The sequence below is a fragment of the Protopterus annectens genome, chromosome 5.part1, assembly GCF_019279795.1.
Source record: "Protopterus annectens isolate FY-2018-M chromosome 5.part1, PAN1.0, whole genome shotgun sequence".
NCBI classification, from domain to species: Eukaryota; Metazoa; Chordata; order Ceratodontiformes; family Protopteridae; genus Protopterus; species Protopterus annectens.
Window position 1 is genome coordinate 644048448 of NC_056736.1, and position 14111 is coordinate 644062558.

Here is a 14111-nt window from a genome sequence, read left to right on the forward strand (position 1 = left end):
CAGTGATACCGAATAAATGGGATATTGAGAAAATACGTGATATTCTGACCTTGAAACAAGTTTTTCAAAGCACTAAGATTAATTTGATATGTGAGTTGCTTGATATTGTCCTAGAAAATAATGTCTTTATATTCAATGACAAGTTTTATCTACAGAAAGTTGGTGTAGCAATGGGCACGGCTTGTGCTAACAGCTACGCCAACTTAGCATTGGCTGCATGGGAAAAAGATCATGTATTAAGTGCTAGCAATAAATATGCTGGCAAAATTGTATGGTATATACGTTTTGTAGATGACGTCTTCCTGTTATGGGATGGTACTAGTGAAGGGTTGCAAGAGATGGTGGGGTACTTACATAGCACCACTGAATTTTTAAGATTCACTACTCAACATTCCAGGGACTCTATTGAGTTCCTAGATGTTTTGGTTAAGAAGACAGCGTTAGATGAACTTACAACAGGGATGTATAGAAAATCTACATGGAGAAATAGTATCTTACATAAGACTAGTATGCATCCAACATTTGTACACAAAAATGTAGTGAAAGGACAATATATGAGAATAAGCCGCTTACATAATACAGATGAAGGCTTTGTGAAGACAATGACTATATTAGAGAAAGACTTCTTAAACAGAGATTATAGTAAGAAAGACATAAATGAAAGCTCTAAATATACCATTGAAAATAGGGATAGGAGATGTAAACCACTCTTCTCAAATACTATAGAAGATGTTAAAAGCAAGGAAGGTCATGATTTTAAAGTTAGATTCCCTATAACTTATTCAAGTGACATCAGAAGGTTCTGTAATATTTTTGAGAAGAATTGGAATGTTTTATTGTCGGATCCTGACTTGAGAGAAATGTTAGAAGATAGATCCAGCTTTTCTTTTAGAAATAAGAGGTCCTTAAAAAGGCAACTCTGTTATAAATCCAGAAACAATGAAAGAATGATCCTATCTGATAGGCAGGGGACTTTTCCTTGCAGAAATTGTACAGCATGTGACTATTTATATAATAAATCTACATATAAACATCCTACACTAGGATTTATAATTGATATAGATTTTTATGCTGACTGCAGAACACAAAATTTGGTTTATTTCAGCTTCTGCACTGTCTGTCATGCCTTTTATATAGGCAAAACCAATAGGTGTCTAAAGGAACGTATCCTTGAACACCTTAGAGATATAAGAAATAAAAAAGACACAAGTGCTTTAGCAAAACATGTGGAAGAAGAAGAAGATAGGAAACATATTTTTAATTTCATGGTTTTAGAAATAATAAATAAAAGTAAGAGGGGAGGTGATATAAGGTCGAGGAAGCAGAATAAAGATGGATTTTACTACTTCAGGCAGATAGGTCTCCTGGATTGAAAAATGCTGTTTCCTTGAAACCTTTTTTAAAATCCAGACCACTAAAACATTAAGTAATATGGATTATTACATAAAATGTGTCTGTTATATGTATATTTTATTTCATCTTATGCAGAATATAAGGCAAATTAATGTACTGATGTATGCAATTTTAATTAGTCCATGTCATAGTTTTGTATGTGTTTTCATTGGTTGAACCATATTTTAAATACCAATGTTTTAACTGTTTTTATGAGTCTGAAGAAGCGATCAGCTGACTTAGATCACGAAAGCGCTTACTCTTGTTTAATAAAGTGGTGTGAAACTGCAAGTGAACCGCTTCCTACCTTGACTACTACATCTCAGTTACAACTTTTGGTTTTATAAAGGGCACTACTGTGAAGCTGCAAGTGATTTATTTCCTGACGTGGATTATTCCATTTTTATCTTCAGCTGTGGTCTAACCACTGGTCTTTTCATTTTTTTTACTTTTGCCCTTGTGTCTAGATTTTGCACATTTATTGTGCATTATGCCATTATGTATTTGACTAGAGTTTTCATGCGAATAGCCTTAAGAGCGCTCTGTATATATTTTTCAGTGTAATTTGTCTAAGAGAGCACAATAGCTTTAGTATCAAATAATAATTGTAGTATAGGATATATGCATTTTCGTATTTCTACACTTTTTTATATTGCTTACCACTGCTATTGTCCTTTGGTTTATTTATTTATGGTGTATTTTGTATTTAGGTTTATATTTATATGTACTCCTTTCATGGTAATAGTTTTTAGAATTTGTTTAGGGTTACGTCTTTAAGTAAGCATAGCAATTAACTATTGCTTGGATTTTGATTGGACCATTATCTATTTTGAATTGTTTAAAATGAACTTTGTTCTATGGTGCTGTTATATGGTCTGATGAAGCTGTTTTAGTGAAAGCGCTTACTGTGTGCACTTTTATCGAATAAAGTATACGCTTTTAAACTGCGTGGGATATCTTGGTTGCTTCGCTGAATTACCTTGGCATTTTCAATTGTGACTATTATCTTATACAACGGAGCATTTATCTTGTGTGTGCTTTGCTACTTTTCTCTTTTTTATATTGAATAACTAATGACTAGATATGATACAAGTCCACTTAAGTGATTAGTTGGCAGAGGGAGATCTTCACTTGACAAATAGCATCAAGATGTGATATAGGATATGGTTCCATGAGAAAGCAATTGCTAACTTTCTTTTCTCATGATCCCAGAAACAGTGACAATATGAAAATTGACCAGTCATTCATCTTCATTTGTCAAGGAGGCCTAGATACCCCGCCAAATTGTTTACAGGGTTAAATCCATTATAAGTGCATGTTCCATGCTACGGATGACAGGGCATGCAATGGGTTCAGCTTATGCCTGGATTTTTAAATATAGGTTTATAGATTTATAGGTTTATAGGTTTATAGGTTAGTACTAAGCTGACGGCCCTTGTGAGACATTTTAATGCCTCCTTCTAAAATATTTTGTGTGGTATGGATGATAGATGGGGACATTACTGAGATGAAGAACAAACCCAGGGTTCTGTGCTGGGACCCCTCTTGTTTGGTATCTACTTTTCTGAAGTAAAAGCTAATACCAAATGGCTCTGGCTAAGTACATTTGCACATGATTGTAAGCTAGTAGCAGTCATTGAATCCCCAAATGACTTAGTCATGCTGCAGGAAGGTTTGTCTCAAATAAATAACTGGTGCCAAAATCACAGACTGAAACTAAATGCCAAAAAATACATTATTGTATCCTTTGGGAATCATCTACCCCAGGACCTACCATATTGACAGTTCACCCCTAAGAGTTGACCCAACTGTTCCAGATTTGGTAACTTATGTGGACAGTGACCTTACTTTTGACCAACATGTGTCTATTGTTGCAAGAAACTCCTTCTATATTGCACAGCTTTATAAACAAAGGGATTGTGTCTAGATCTAGGGATATCATTGTCCCCTTTACTCAGACCTCATTAGGCCATTCATTGAATATAATGCTCTCTTTCACATGTATCTGTCTAGACACATACAACAACTGGAATGCCCACGGAGATCCCGTACTGAAAGGATACAAGGCCTAAACAATATGTCCTACATGCATCAACTCAAAGCCCTGTTACTATACTCGGTATCCTACAGACTCCTAAAAGTTGACCTGCATCTGGTATACAAGGCATCTTCTTATTCATTACTGATGGATTTACTGCACATCAGCAAGTCAAATGGCATCAGAAATACTTATTCTAGGGATCTGAACCTCTTCTGCAACATCAAAAGAATGGTTTGGAGAGATGTGTATGTTCTTCAGGGATACTGCTGCTGTGGTACATACTCCCCATCCACATAAAACCAAATTAATCCCTGTCCATATTCAAGCACAGTTTGGATCTATGGATGTGAAACAGAAAATTTACCCTAGGACTGCCTCCACCCCCCGTATTACTGATGGACAGAGGCAGCTCCTAAATACTTTGTCCCATGCATGTGTCCCCTCAGATGATCTACAGTATGATCCGAGTTATTTTCATTAGATGCACGATATAATTATTGACTATGGGAAGGGTAATGGGTAATCTATAACTAAATGGGATAGGTTATTTTGAGCACAAAAAAAGGGAAATTAGCTAGGCTTAAAATGGCCCACAAGGGCAGCTAGCCTAGTACTTAGCTATGAAACAACCATACAATTCAGTCAAGGCACTATAACCAAAGATCAGTTTATTTATCACTTATGAAGGACTATATTCCAAATCCTTCATGGATTAATGCTAGTGACCTTCAAGAAAATAGTTGACCACCACTAAGGATGAAAATATCTGCTGTAAATTAAAAGGGTTTTCAGATAAAAGTGGAACTATTTAACTCTGCAGAGCTTTCAAAAGTGAGTGTCACTACGAAGGACAGAATGGCTTGGGATAACTGAGGGATGACAATTGCCAAATTCTTGGATCAAATTATAAAGCAAAAAATGTAAGGATGAAAGTGGGCAAGTGCAATAATTTTTAGTTTGTATGGATTAAAGCAATGGCCGCGACAGCAATGCTTTAGTGGTGTGCAAGTCACAACTCCTAGACAAAAAATGTTATAAATCCCAGCTGAACACACATAGTCAAGTAAAAATGCAGCATAGCAAAATAATTAATTTAATCATACTTCAGTAAAGACATCAAGTAAATAATTTAACTACAGTTAGAATTTTATTTAAACGTATTTTTACAGAACAGCAAGCCTCCCTTCATCCTCCAGATGGGATATTTGCTTCAAACTCCCCCCTTACTTATTCCTGTAAGGTTACATAACCTAGCTGAAGGTGAAATAGATGGTGCCATTTTCTTTAAGGCTGTGGGGCCTCATATTGACAATAATGCGTAATGGTGATGAGGGGTAAATGGAATGTATAGGGCTTCTCCCTGCAAAAATAATTTATAGTGTTATATTGAAGAAAATAACCTTTTTTATATAACTTTATATAAAAGAATTTCTTCTATTTTTTCCAACAACAGTATAGTCATGCATCCAATTATGCTTACTTTATGGAATAAAAATCCTGAAATATAAAGTTCAGTGGTTAGAAACACTGAGTACCTCTTTGTCCACACTTTGATCTATACACTAATAAAAAGTGCTGTGATGTGTACAAATAACAGGAAGCATAGTTTGCTTTTGTGTTATTTTGGTGCAGATTTGTCCTTTGATATCTCACTAGTTGGTGTGTAGTGACAAAGTGGCTTATTTTCATTGTCATATTGTAGTAGGTTTCATCTTTGTGAGCTGCCATGGAACCAGACAAATGATTCATTTTTTCAGGGCGGGGGTATGCAGTTAGGTAAGGACCAAGCAGATAGTGCCCAAATTATGATAATGCAGCCTAAAAAATGTCAGATGATTCAGATGGGGATTGTAGAACTGGATTCAGCCAGCCCAGGTTCATATGTGAGATATAACTGAAAGGAGAACGTACTAGAAATGGGCAGAAACTACAAGGAGTGGGAGTGCATGCTCACACTGTAAAATAAACTAGGGGAAAGGAGCTATGTGGAATTCTTAGTACAGACAGACAAATTACTAGACTAAACAAAGGAAAAAGTGTAAAAATGGTATATCACTGTTAAGCTATTTGGAAACAAATTGCTGCCCAGTCATGTGTTCCAAGTAGGGTTGCCAGCTATCCGGTTTTTGACCGGACTATCCGGTTTTCTGAAAAATTGTCCGGTTACAAATTTCATTCATAACTGAACACGTGAAGTCCAGGTTTTGTGCCACTGCCACGGCCTCAAGCGTTCCTCCCACGCCATCTTTACTCTCTCTCCCCTCCTTATTGCCTGTAGTCCCGGTGTGCTTTTTGGCTATAATTAGAGCCATTACCTAACTCCGAACTGTCCGGAAATAAGGGACACTGTCCGGAAAAGGGCGACTACCTTTTCCTGTCCGGGAAAAATAAAATCTTTTCATTTAATTAAAAAAAAAAAAACTTTTTTAAGGGTGTTCTACTTTAATAATGCCCTTTGTGTCTGGTTGCATGCACAGATGCAGAAGAAGCCAAAATTATTTACATGACGTCTTCATCCTCCACATGGTGGAATTTGAATTCCAGTCTCCAGACGACGTTTGGAGTTTGGACTTCGCAGCGGACCACAACAATGAATGGTTGGACAAAATCAGAGAGGTAGGTGTGTGTGTGAGGCTGCTGCTGCTATGAAAAGGACAGCAACTGAGTCATTCTACAAGAAAGTGCGATGTTAGTTGCCGTGTACTAGTATGGAGTATTCTTTCTGAGAAAAGAAGAACAGTTAGAAGCTCCGGGAGTCCCGGACCCGGTGTAAAGGCAGATTCATCTAATTAGTCCTATAATAAGCCAACTGCTTGCTCTGTTACCTTTGTATATAGCATTTTTTTTTTATTTCTGCATATATCTGACTGCATTTGTGTTGATCTTTAATGTGGTAAACTGCTGCCCAGTCTCTAATGTTGCAACTGTTTATATCATGTTTAAAGTAATGCTTATTCACTGTGCATTTTACAAGTAATATTTGATCTGTTTGATACTATTGCCCAATTGGAATTTATTCTGAACTGCATTTGAATTATGTAGCTACTGTACTGTTTCTGATTTGAATTTTGAATTGCATCTGTTTCTGAGTAGCTATGTGTTTTAGGTTTAGGATACTATCCTGCCTAATATCTTCAGACTCTGACACACTAACAGGCTTATAATTCAGCTATCTGCTGCCTTCTTTTTTACTGGCCTTTTCATTCTTTTACCCTTTTTCTAACCCTTCTCTATCTACTACTTTTTATAATGGATGTCCTCGCCTTGTATTCTCTAACCTACCCCATTCATTTATATACTGCTCTTAACTGTTGTATTTGATATATTTATTTACAGGAGCAAATCTGAAGCGTAATTAGCTTAAGGGGAAGGTTTTTTTATAATTTGATCATACAGAGCAGAGGCCAGGAAACACTGTATGTTATCTTTCTTGTACAGTCTCATTGTACTGCATTGCATTTCTGGAATTCTGGTTTACACAAAGCTTCAGGGCTAAATTCTTCCATAACAAGTATGGTTGATGTCACAAAATGGGTGGAGCATGGATGGGAGAGGGAGTGGGAATGGGTGGAGTTATGGGTGATGCGAGGGGCGTGACCTTAGTCCGGTTTTAGCCACAAAGAAAGCTGGCAACCCTAGTTCCAAGCAACATATCTGATTCAGCTACACAAGTTCTAGTCCAAACATTTGTAGAGTGGAGGTAGAAAATCTCTCTATGCTTTCTTAAATGTAAAGTAAATCTCTTCCAGCCTTTTTTGGTATGGTCAGATAGCTAAGACTCAAGACACAAAACATTTTTTTTTATTATAAGTTTTTGTAAAACAACAAACTAGAAGATAAGACAATCTCATCAGATTATTAAATGTATATAAACAATGGAAAGTAAATCAGAAAAAAAAAGAAAATTAGTTTCTCATAACTTGGCTCTGTCACTGACTTTTTAATATGTTGCACATGAAATAGTAAAAGGTACTTACATATTATTGCAACCACACCACATTTCTAACCGATAATACGCAAGTACTAAACAGTCATATGCCGTTCATGTGTCAACTGTATTATTTTACGTTATTGTGTAAAACTGAAGGTGTATGACCCTTTAAAAACCTAAACCCACATTTTTAGGCTGTTGTCCTGATGTTCTTGTAGGTTTTCGGCACATTTCTTGGGAGTCAAACTTGACAGGAGTGTCTGTCATCGTTACATAATTCCCAAAGCTTCCCTTCACTTATGGCAGAACGGTTAATGTAAAAGGTAGAACTGGTAATATCTGTTTGCAGATTGTGACATGCTCCAATAGTACTATTTCTGTAGTCAGAAATTAAATGGGCTCTTGGACGTTACTGCCGCTTCTGTTCCTACTGCATATGATTGCTCCAGTGTCCCTAATTCCCACTTGTGTCTCGCTACCATTGCACCTGTTACAGACCTGTCAACTGTCCAGCTTTTCGCACGTCTACCTTTTTACCACATATTTTTGGCCGGGCCCTCCTAAAATGTGTGACTGTCTACCAAGTCAGCGGGATGTTCTTAGAATGGAACTCGGTAGGTAATGATATACACATGCGGGATATGTATCAGCAGGCAGGTGCCTTTTACTTTTCATTAAGTGTCGTCGGCAAAACATGCTGGCCAGGAAGAGGACTTTTGTCATTATTCCTGTTTCTAACACAATGTGATACAAAACTAATTTGGAGTTTAGACTCCCCTTCTGAGTTGGAGATACAGTTGCTCCACGATGACAATATGAATTACAGCAGGTGATGTGGTTGAGATAATACGTAAGTACCCAGTAAAATGTAAAATTTCTTGTTTACCATAATAAGGCTTCATATTAGTTTCTTTGTAAATGGTAACTTATTTCCAAATGAGATACAAATAACTGTGCTGTAAACAAGAAGATGCCAGTTACAAAAAACACAGCTAATACAGTTACGAAGAGAATTTATAAATTATTCCTTACTCTATTCTTTTACTCTTGTTCGGTGATTAATAAAAAGTATGCTATCATCCCACAGGTATGTGATCTTATTTCATGGCTTTTCTTGCAGTACAATTTGAGTATACAATTCAGATATATTAGTAGTATAACTGCACACCTATATATTCATCATAGAGATCGTTATTATCATAGCATATTGGAACTCTAAGAAAAAACATTATTCACTTTATTCATGTCTACATGCTGAAATTAATGTCATTACCACCACACCCCTTCTTTGTACAGCAGAATGCGCCTACACTGTTGTACGTCAACATATATTTACCTGCAAAGTCTATATAGTAGGACTTCTGAAGCTTTAGTCTGTAATGGCTGAAGCAACGGCTGCAACAGCAGTGCTTTAATAGTGGACAAGTGACTTCTCAGACAATAAATGTTCTGAACCCCAGCTCAATGAATCCAGTGCTAAAAGTATTCACACTGAAACCATTTAAATTTCAAAAAAGATATGTAAACATCTTGTTTTCAGCTCTTATACTTCCAAACATCTAGCTGGTCTTTCATGCTAATAATTTTAACTTAACTTGTCTAGAATTTTCAATCTTAATATCTCTATTGTCTATTGTAATTTTAATTTTACTGCAGCAATTGTATCACATTGAATGGTCTCATCTTACAATTTTAATAATCTGTAGTCTTAAGTACTGCCTACATTTAAGAGGTATAAACTCTTTAATGAATATGGTTAGTTAGTGCTTGCACTATTGCTAGTAGCATTAGTTTATTTTAGCAGTTTGCTGGTTTCTGTCTTTTTTAATTAGGAGGTTACTAGGTTACTGGCCCTGAGGCCCTTATAAGCCTAGCCAATAGTTTAGCCGATGTTTAGACAAGTCAGCTCCCAGAGCCCCTGTCCAGCAGGGACACAGGTGGAATCCTAGGAGTGTATTTTCTGTTTCCCATCCATTTATCCAGGTTGCTCTTAAAAAGGGATAATGACATACTCTGCTTGATGTGGAGAGGGAGTCTAGTCCACATATCGGGGAGTCTCTGGGACACAAATCTGTCCCGCCAACGAGTCTTATTGATATCACAGACCAGGTTGAGGTTGCACATATGGGTTGCTCGAGTGGAGCTTGACTTGTGGATATGCAGCAGTTCCATCAAGGCGGGATCTGAGATTTCTTTGTATGCCAGACAGAGGTCACCTCTGAGGAGTCTGTATGAAACTGAGTAGAGGGATAGAGCTTTTAGCCTATCTGTGTAGGGTAGGCGTTTGAGGCCCAGGATTCTCCTGGTGTGGAACCTCTGTGGTCTCTCCAGCTGCTGCATGTGCTTCGCGAGGTACATGCCAAAGGGGGAGTTGTACTCAATAATTGGCCTTATAAGGAAAGAATACAGGGATCTTATGACTTCTTTGTCCCTGGATGAAATACCCTTACTTATGATGTGGGCAATGTAGAAAGCTTTCCTTACAACGGAAGCAACATGGTGGTCAAAAGTCAGGTTGCTATCAACCTGGGTGCCCAAATCCCTCACTACTGATTGTGTACTTAGGACGTTGTTATTAATGTGATAATATGTGGGGACTTCACTCTCCCCAAAGGGATGATGATGCATTTTTTGGCATTCAGCTTGAGGCCATGTTTCTGGCACCAGTCATTTATTTGAGAGAGACCCTTTTGGAGGACATCCACATCACATGGAGAATCGATGCCTGCGTCCAGCTTGCAGTCATCTGCAAACTTGGTCAGCCATAGCCAACTGGTTTTGGCCTGCACCTCAGAGTATATCCCGAATAACAGAGGCCCCAAGACCAATCCCTGGGGTACGCCACTCGTTATGGGTCTACTGCTTGAGGTGGCTTCTCCTATTTTGATTAGGTGGGTTCTATCAGTCAGTCAGTTTGCTACCCATCTGGTAACATATGAATTGATGCCTAGTTGAGACAGTTTATCTATTATGCTCAAGTGGGGAATAGTGTCGAAGGCTTTGGCCAGGTCAAGGTAAGTGGTGTGCACAGTTTTCCCCTTGGCCATGGCTTTGGTGACTGTCTCAAAGAAATTGACCCAGATTTAACAGACATGACCTCCCCTTGACAAAGCCAAACTGTGTGGGGTCAAGTATTTGGAGGTTGCCAATGTCCTTGTTAATAAGGTCCATGATAATCCATTCCATGGCCTTGCAGATGAGGCTAGTTAGGCTGATGGGTCTATAATTTCCTGTATCGGTGGATGCTCTACCTTTGTACAAAGGGATGACACTGGTTGTCCTACACTCAGCTGGGACAAAGCTCAGGCTTTGGTTGAATAGGGTGCCTAATGGTGCTGCAATTCATGCCTGAGTTCTTGTAGAATGCAGCCTGGGATGTTATCGGGTCCCATGGAGGCTTTAATTTTTTGCCTTTGAAAGGGCAGTGATGACCTGTTCCCTAGAAATAGGGGGTAGGTGGCAGGTACTGTGGATGTTCTTATTTCCTGATGGGGGGGACAGAGGGAAGAAGTTTTTGCTGAATCTGTCTGCCAGTAGATTGGCTATATCTACAGAATTTGTGTATATGGTGTCCTTCAGCATCAGTTCTGAACAGATCTGGGTGCTTCCTTTGAGATTACGGACATATGTGAAGAAGGCCTTATGATTGTCTCTAGTAGATGTGGCCAATTTCGACTCGAAGTTTGCTTTAGAGGATTTAACTAGTGCTCTTATTTGCTTGTTCAGGCTAAGGAGAGATTGGTTCCAGTTGGGCACCTGCTCCTTCCTGGTCCTGGACAGCAATTATTTTCCTTTTGTTATATAGTTAATTTATTCCAGATGTCCACCAGACTGGTTTACTCTTCCTTGCATAGGATGATTTTTGTCCTGTCAGGTATCCCTGATTCCATGCATCTATATAAATGCTCGTATAGTACTTTGGTATAAATTTGGACATTGGTGCCAGTTCCTGCAGTGGGGGGAGGGGTTGTGAAGCTATTTATACCATCCCTCAGGAGGATGTAATCAGCTTTGGAGAAGTTTGTTTTGTTTGACCCTAGCTAGAGGGAGGTCAGGAGATGGTGAATTCGAAAGTGACCTCTTTATGGTCAGATCTTACCAGGGAGGATAATACCCTAGGAGTTCTGCAGTGGTTACTCATTTTGGTTAATACCAAGTCCGAGCTATTATCACCTCTTGTGGGAGTGTCACTGTCAACTAGCTGTTCCAAGGCATTTGCATTGATAAAATCAAGGGATCTCTGGGCATTTGTGTTCTGGCATGAGTAGTTTTTTCAGTCTATGGTTGGGTAATTAAAGTCACCCAGGATCAAGGTAAAGGGTTCAATCTTGATAGACTTGAAGAGGTCCAGATAGGTGGAGTGGGCATCTTGAGTCAAATTTGGGGCCTGTAGTAAGCTATAATTTGAATAGTGGTTATGCCAGCAGTTAACTGCACATAGAGTGTCTCCTGTGTGTCATACTGTTTGACCAGCCTGGAGGTGTGTGTGTCTTTAATGTATATTGAAACTCCACCTCCTTTGGCTTTGCTGCCCACATTTTGGGGTCTGAATGTATGACAGGATGAGTAACCAGGTAAGGCTTGGGTGCTCTCCATAGCTTTGAACCAGGTTTCTGTGACTGCACAAATGTCAGCATCTTCCAGGGTTAAGAATGCTTGCAATGAGTGCAGTTTCATGTTTAGACTCCTAGTGTTTAGCAGCATGACCTTTAATTTGCATTTTGTTGGGATTTTTATGTTGGCAGTATCGAGCTCATGACTTTTCCTAAAAAAGGCACTATGAGGGAGTCAAGAGCCTTTGCCAGAAGCCTGAAGACCAAGTGAGACAGATGCAGGCCATCTCTAGCAAAGCATTGTGGTCTGTTGATCATGTCTTCCCAGGCTGTGAGGCACTGGATCCCCCTGGAATGACACCAGAAACTAAGCCAATTGTTAAAGTCAATCATTTTCTGTTTGTATTGAGACATCATTCTGGGTGACAGTACAATGCTGCTTAAGGCTAGGGACATACCTGCCTGGGACACATATTCAGCAAGCTCAATCATGTCTCTCTTCATATAGTCCAGGGATGTATGTCTCAAGTCGTTCACACCAACATGGACTATGACAGAGTCATAACAGTACCTGTTGTTGAGACACTTGAGTGCGTGTGTGATATGGTGGATTTTGGCACCTGACAAACAACTAACCGTGACTTTCTTCTTATCCAGCCTGGTGAGAGGCATATATGTATGTCTCACAATGGAGTCTCCTATGACTAATATGTTGGGCTTATGGTTAGGCCTTAGTGGTTGCGAGACACTGGTGTGTGGACTATGCATGGTATGTGGTGTGGAGGTTTGTGGATTTCTCATGTGTTTTAACGTCGGAGGTCTCCTTTGTTTGGGTTTGTTTTTGTTGATAACCTTCGCATGTGTGGGTGTGTGTTGTGTAGTTGTGGATAGTGTTTGAGGTGTAGTGATTGTGTGACAACCTTCTTGATGCCAGATATACTGGCTTGTGAGGGAGAGAGCACAGGCTGTAGCTTCTTTATGTAATTGCATCTCTCACAAATTGTGTTCCTAGGTGATAGTAGTAGATGGCTGTCCATGTACATGAGGCAGTTGCTACACTATCTCAGGATGCCCATATCAACCAGGCTGGCAGGAGAAACCATAGGTAATTGTACATCCATATTTGTCAGAATCTGAGGGAGAGAGGCCAGGGAGAGCAAAGGGGTAGGCCTAAAGCCCAAGTGCTTAAACCAAAACTAAGAGGCTTAGAATAACAATTAAATGTTAAACAGGCTAAAAACAAGCAGTAATAAATGCAGCAGAGAAAATGCAATTGAACTCCCGAACTTTTTTGATTCTCGGCTCCCTTGCTGAATCCAGGTTTTCCCAAAGCTCCCCCCCCCACGCGCATATTTCAGGGGTTCCCAAAGTGTGTGCTGCGGCACCCTGTTGAGCCACAGCTTCCTCACAGGGGAGCCGCGAACTAATAAGCTTGGCTGCAAAATTTTGCAGTTAAGCTTATTAGTTCGCAGCGAGTATGAGTGAAAGCAGGAATGAATGAAGACGTGATTTTGTGTGTGTGTATGTGTGTGTGTGTGTGTGTGTGTGTGTGTGTGTGTGTGTGTGTGATAGGGAGAGTGAGAGCGATGTGTGAGTGAATGCAGGCATGAATGAGGAAGTGTCTGTGTGTCTGTGTGTGTGTGTGTGTGTGTGTGTGTGTGTGTGTGTGTGTGTGTGTGTGTGTGTGTGTGTGTGTCTGTGTGTGTGTGTGTGTGTGTGTGTGAATGAATACAGGTGTGTGTGTGTGTGTGTGTGTGTGTGTGTGTGTGTGTGTGTGTGTGTGTGTGCGTGTGTATGTGTGAATAAATGCAGGTATGAATGAGCAAGTGGCTGTGTGTATGTGATTCACACCTCTCAACTGTACAGTTTTTCGCAGAATGTCCAAATTTTTGCCTCATATGTTTGGTGTGTTCCTCCTAAAATCTGTACTTTTCTGGCAAATAGTTGAGGACTGAAGTCATTAAATAATGATAAACATTTGAGTTTTGTCATTTAGAGCAAAAAGTCTGGACAAAGCCTAAAATGATGGGGGAACAAATAGGGACATATTTTAAATATTGGTCTTACAAACTTAGAAGGTTGATAGAATAATAGGTTTTGCATTAGCATGAATTCTCTGAAGGATGTGGAGTCTTAAACTCAAATGTTTGTCATTATTTAATTACTTCAATCCTCAACTATTTGCCAGAAAAGT